General features: G+C 52.8%; 1 non-coding gene across 1 annotated transcript; it reads left to right on the forward strand.

Moving 5' to 3' along the window:
* The first annotated feature begins 5,906 nt into the window (after positions 1–5,906).
* On the forward strand, positions 5,907–5,976 carry LOC136121791 (small nucleolar RNA SNORD123). The gene has a single exon (XR_010655801.1). It is a non-coding gene; the product is annotated as a small nucleolar RNA SNORD123 (small nucleolar RNA).
* Positions 5,977–6,195: the final 219 nt, after the last annotated feature.

Consider the following 6,195-nt stretch of genomic DNA (forward strand, 5'->3'; position numbering starts at 1 on the left):
TGGCTGGACCTTTAATGAAGGTCTGTTCCCCCCTCCGCCACTTTCCCGTATGTATATCAGAAGCAGAGCCTTAATTTCAATGACTTTATAACAACAAAAACAGACATTTGGAATCATTAAAAATAATCACGAAGTTAATAAAAATTATGTAAGGACTCAGCTAAGCAGCTGTCTCTAGTATCAGGGGCATATGAGAGAGTCCCAAGGAACTGGCATCTGTTATTTTGCACAATTAGCATACAACACAGAGGAAAGTTTGCTGCTTTTTAACATCTACGATCAAGAATCTAAAGTGAAGCAAGATTTCTCACTGCAAAGCTGTGAATGGGGATTCAGAAGGTCTACAAACGCTAAAACTTAAGCAAAAGTTTAGAACATGCGTAATTCATCATGCCCCACCGGCCGACATCTTTTAACAGCCGCTGCACGATATGTTTCTATGTTTCATTCTATCCAGACATGGAGAAGAAATCATTTTAAAAGGAGACAGCAGTGAAGAGCACAGGTTTGTTTTTACCAAGTTTTGAACATCTCAGAAACTTCTTTTGGACAAAGGCAAGCTTTACCACCCAGGAGACCAAAGTCTTTGCTCACAGCAGGAATCTCACAGCTGTTTGCCATTAAAACAACCAAATAAGTTACTGTAGTTTGTAAAAGGCATAAAATGATTAGCATCATCCACCTTCTCCCTATTAAGGAAGTACGTACGAGGCTAAAAGCATGTAAAAGCAGGTACCAGTTCATCACCCCCACGATTCCATGAGTGTGCAAATGATGAGTGTGACCCGTGCAGCAGTGTGGATGAGCTGCTATTTCATGGCAAAATTTCTGCAAGAAAGAAACTCAAGAAAAAAGCTTCAAGGGGCCCAAGCAGTTACATTTCAGACTGCTTTTTCATTTAAGACAAGCATGGCAAAAAATCTTTGAGGGTACACAATCCCTGTTTCCTCTGCAGTAAACGCAGACATAGACAGGAATATTTATTTAAATGATACACAAGTTAAGGTATTATCTGCCTGAACTGAAAGTGTGAATTGGTCACTCAAAATAGTGTATGATAAATTTTACCCTCTCTTCAATAATGAAAGTGGCATTAACTAGCAATTAATTTAGCAATCCTAATTAGGTGTTAAAAATCTTCCCCGGTAAAGTCTGTTTTTGTCTTTCTGTGTCTCCTTAGGAAAGACTAAATCTATAATTAATAACATATCTGTCGTTTCCAAAGGTGGCCATCGTGACAGAACTCTTCTGGATAAGCTAACTGTGACATACAATTGTTTTGCTTAAATACAAGATTCAACATAAACCTCAATTAAAAAAAAAAGATGAAACAATTATTTGTAACTCCTGGCATTTTAACTAATGTGCACCTGAGAACTTAATGTCAATATTAAACATAACTCACCTTATCTTCACTCAATTTCGATTTCTTTCTGAGTAAATACAGCGGTCACAGGGAGGAACACAGATGCACAAACAGGAACAGTTTACAAGGATACGTTTGTCTCTGAAAGGAGTCTTTCTACTTAAGGGCCTTGAGTTTGGAAACCACCTTTCCTGTCCCTTCTTCTAACAAGGCTGACAGCTCCCTCAGATCAACTGATCAACTCCTCCACCATCCTCCACCTCTGTGAAATCACTGCAAGATCCTCCTGGTCTCGCTCTGCTGACTCGGACCTCCACCCATTCACCCAGCACCGAGGGCTCCTAGCATCCTCTCGACCTCTTCCTGCGCTCGCTCTCAGCGCCCCCTGCCGGGGATCCCGGGGACGCCGCAAACGCAGGAAAGTTAAATCCCAACTCTGAACAGCCGCATCTAGGTACAATGCGAGGAAAGGGCGAGGAGGTGAATGCGCTTCCCGCCAAAGCCCGGGGAATCGGGATCTGACTGAGCTAGGCCGGGCACAGAGCGCCGCGGGGAGCGATCCCGGGGAGATCAGTCCTCGGCGGCGGCTCCATCGCACGTCTTCCCTCCGGCGCCCAGATCTACCTCCGGCCCCGAAATCCTGAGCCAGGGGATGCGAAATCGTGGAGCGGCGTAGAGATGCCCGCGGAAACGGAGTGGCCTGGATACAGCCCATGGAGCAAGTGGTTCCCCAAGGCCCCTACATCCCTGGCCGCGGCGTTCTGGGCGACCGCCAGCCTCAGTCTCCCTCATTAACCAAAGCGCTCGGTGGAGTTGAGTCCAAGTCCCACCGCCTCCCGGGTTCTCGCGGGTGCCGCAAAGCCACAGTAACTCGCCCAGAAAAACCTTGCCCCAGGCGGCGATTACCGGACTGCGAAGTGTCGGCCACTGGGACCCCTGCTTTTAGCTCCGGACGATGCGAGCCTGGACACGCGCCGGCTGCGTGCAAAGACCTCCACTGCGCACCTTATGGAGGTGTTGGGTAGGGGTGATGTCTCTCCCACCGCCCGGGCGCCCACCGGGTCGCTTCCGCTCCTTACCTCTGCACACTCAGACCTCCGCAAAGGCAGAGACACAAACTTCCAGCCCGTGTACTAGCTCAACTGTGCGCGCCCGTGCACTGACGGTAGTCCTGACCCTGCCCCTGGGCTGCCCCCCGCCCAGTGCCTGCAGATCGACCCCGCCCGAGATCGACTCGACCCACCCGCCGACCACTGCCGCCCCCGGGTCCTGGCCCCAAAGGGGCTCGGTCGGGGCTGCGGCTACGGCCACGCGGGGACGGAGCGGGGAGGGGGGGGTCGCTCACCAGGTGGGAGGCGCGCTCCTCGTGCCAGTCATCCAGCGCCGGGGACCCGGAGCGGCTCTGAGGGTCTTCTTCAGCGCCCGGCGAGGGAAGTCGAGGCAGCAGCCGCCGCCCCCCGCCACTTGCCCAGAGCCACCCCCAACTCGCTGCGCTCCGGGCTAGGGCGCCGGCTCGAGCGCCAGGCGCACCGTCCCCGGGCACACGGCCGGACCGGGGTTGAGCAGGTTCGCGCCCAACGGGGTCGTCGGGCGAGGAGGCAAATTTGGGTGCTCCAGCCAGCTCCGCAGAGGAGCCCGAGTGGGAGAGGGGAGCCCCTCGGATGGGCCACAAGGGCCGGGCCGCCCCAGCCGAGAGAAGTGGAAGGTGGGGGCCGCCGCCGGGGAGGGACCGCGAGCGGCCAGGGGCTGCGGAGTCCACCCGCGGCGGGAGCGCGGCGCGCGGGAGCCGACGCAGGGAGAGGAGCCGCCGCCGGCGCCGCCTTCCCGGCGAGTAGAGCTGCGCGGGGAGTACTGGCCGGGAGCGCGGGGCCGCCTCGCCCCGCCCCAGGCCCCGCCCCAGGCCCCGCCCCCTCCGCCGCGCCTCCTCCTCCTCCTCCTCCTCCTCCTCCTCCTCCTCGCAGCCCGGCTGAAACCCGAGCGCTCCACCCCGTTTCTGACCTCCCTGGGCCCCTCCCCTGACACCTCCCCTTCCCGGGACCGGACCCCCTCCGCTCCCCCGGCGTCCCCCTGGACTCCAGGGGCCCCACTGCTGCCTGCCCAGTGCGACTGCGCCCGAGCGTGGACTTTCCAGGGACGCCCTCTCCCCCGCCTTGCAGAGACTTTCTGTAGCTCCTCCGCCCCCGGTCCCGCAGCTCCGACGTGGCTGCTGCTGGGGGAGGAGACCTGGGGAGAGGCGGGGGGCGGCATAAAGGGCCGGAGGCAGCGCGGGCGGAGACCCGAGATGTGGCGCGTCCACTCCGCCGGCCTCAGCTCCAGGTACGTGCGCGTCCCCCGGCTGAATCCGGCAGTGTGATGAGAGCGGGGGCAGGGGCCGCGGGGTCCTCCCGACTCCGACTCTGTGATTTTGTTCTTTCTGTGCGACATCCTCCTGCGCGCTCTGAGCTGGAAACTTCTTAAAGACCGAGGGAGTTGCTGCGGGTTCTTGGAGGAGCGATTTGGGGGTGCGCCTCCCGGCTAGATCGGCTCAGTTTCAGCAGAGTTGAGTTAGAGAAACGAACAGATGCAGCGAACCAGGGAGGCAGGTCAGGGGGCCCCAGGTGGCCACGCTGAGCCAGAGAGGGGGCCCCCAGATGGACAAAGTCATCTCGACCAATTATGGGGCAAATGTTATTGATACTTGCTGCCCTTTTGCCGAACCTTTCGCCTTTATCGAGCGAGTGCTCAGGTGAAAAGATTCTTAATTGGAAAGTAGAGTACCTTTCAAGACTCCTGGAATTTGTTGCAAAATTTGTTGATACTCTGTTGCAAAACTTCGGTAGGGAAAGCTGCAGGGCCGCTCCTGACCCTTTCCTTCTGGATGGGGGTGGGGAACAGTCTCTCTGGGCCCTTTTTTCTCCATCTGGGCCTCAAAGGGTGGCTTTCAAGTTTCCGTTGCGTAAGGAAACTCATGAACGTCCCCACCACGACCCTCTTACCGCAGTGACAATGGAAAGCTTTACGGCCCACATTCACACAGCCGCTCCAGGGCCAGTGGCCGGGTCTTGGGATTCCCGATAGTGGGAGTGGCCCAGCGTGCCCAAGACTGTGCCCTTGAGTTCAGCTACAAGACAAAGAACCCATCTCTAGCTACAAGGTGCCATGGCTCCCGCTGTAGCCACGCAGATCCAAGAGAAAACCAATCAGAAAACGAATTGACATTGATTTGTCTTTAGTTTCTAGAAATATTTTTTTTAATAAAAGAATTAAATGAAAGTAGTTCCGCAGGTTTCCATGAAAGCTCAGCCCAGCCTCAGAACTCCAGTCTCTGTAGCGCTGGTGATGGAGCTGCTGTGGGTACTCAAGGCCTCACTCGGATTTCCTTTAAGACGTCCGGAGGAAATGTCAGTAGCTGGGCGGGTCTCGGAGGTGCATTCTTCCTTGGGTTGTGCTGGGAGCGCTCAGCCTGGTGCCTGGCAGCTGCCGGGCTCCTGGGGCCTTAATGAAAAGCTTAACAGGCCTCCTTATGTGCTTGACACGTGGGGCACTAGCTCCATTCCCGACATTCCGATTCTCCTGTCTATGTGGCACAGAGGCCCAGGAGCGCTCCCCCCGGAGGAGGAGGCTGGCCAAGGTCTAGCCGGACTGCTCCGTCCCTGGGGAGGTGGGAAGGGGAGGGAGGACACTGCCCTACACCTGACCTTGCAACCCTTGGGTGGATATGCCGACCTTGTATCCTCCAGATGCCAGGGCAAAGGGAGAAAGAAACTAGAACCCAAATGTGTTTAACTACTCCTTGTTCTTTGCCCCTCAACACTACAGTTAAAGGCGTTTAAAAATAAAAAATTCTCTGCATATAGAGAGCTAAGCAGTGGGAAGGAAGTAGCTATCTACTCCATAACCCAGGAGGGCTAGCAACATTTAATTCAATAAGTTATGTAACTTTATGTGTATGTTTGGGGGGGTCGATTTTACAGGTACTTTACAGACTATACCAAAGCATTATTAAAATATGTATTTTTAGTGATAATGAATTACAAATACATTAATAATAAAAATAAGGAATGGGAGAAACCAAATAATAATTTAGGGTGCATCCTTAGTTTTAAAGCAAAATGGAACTAAACTGAAGTCATGACTTTGCCTTGTGACCTGGAGAAAGTTCCTGAACTTTTCGGAGGTATAGTTTCTTCATCAGGAGCTTAAACAAACCTGATGTCACATAGGTCCTTTGTAAACATTAAAGGAAAAAGAAAGTGACATAAGTGAAATACTCACCCAGGGCCCAACACAGAAGTAGGCTCTCTACAACAAAAATTATTTAAAAGAATCCACAGGTGTTTCCTTTTTCCAAATGCAATTTCTGGGATTTTTCCTTAGAACTACTCACTGAAGAAATTCTGGCGTTAAGCTGCTACACGTCACAGTCAAAAATGGAGGTGATCATTTCAAAACAAAACTGTTTAGTTCTCTTCCTTTAAAAATGAAATCATAGCTTTCCCTAAACTGTGTTAGGTAAGCCATGCAGTTAATGTAAAAGAATGAGAAATCCAACCAAACACGTGGTGGAAATGATGAATTCTGGGGCGCTGATTCATGTGATTTGAAAAACGCCATCCATTTCCTGATTCACCTCCGTTTCTGGGTGGAACTATGAAGGATCTCTTATGTCTCTGAAATAAGTAATTGATTTTGTCTTGTCTTTTCTTCCCTCCCTTGTGCTTGAATTCCAGCCACATGGTTAAACTGCCAACTTAGAGGAGAGAAGCTGGGAGGGAGCTGCAGAGAACATCATCCGGAAGAGATCATGATGCTGCTATGGGTCACAAGTGACCTTAAAGGGAAACCTTGCT

The sequence above is a fragment of the Phocoena phocoena genome, chromosome 3 (genome assembly GCF_963924675.1).
Source record: "Phocoena phocoena chromosome 3, mPhoPho1.1, whole genome shotgun sequence".
NCBI classification, from domain to species: domain Eukaryota; kingdom Metazoa; phylum Chordata; class Mammalia; order Artiodactyla; family Phocoenidae; genus Phocoena; species Phocoena phocoena.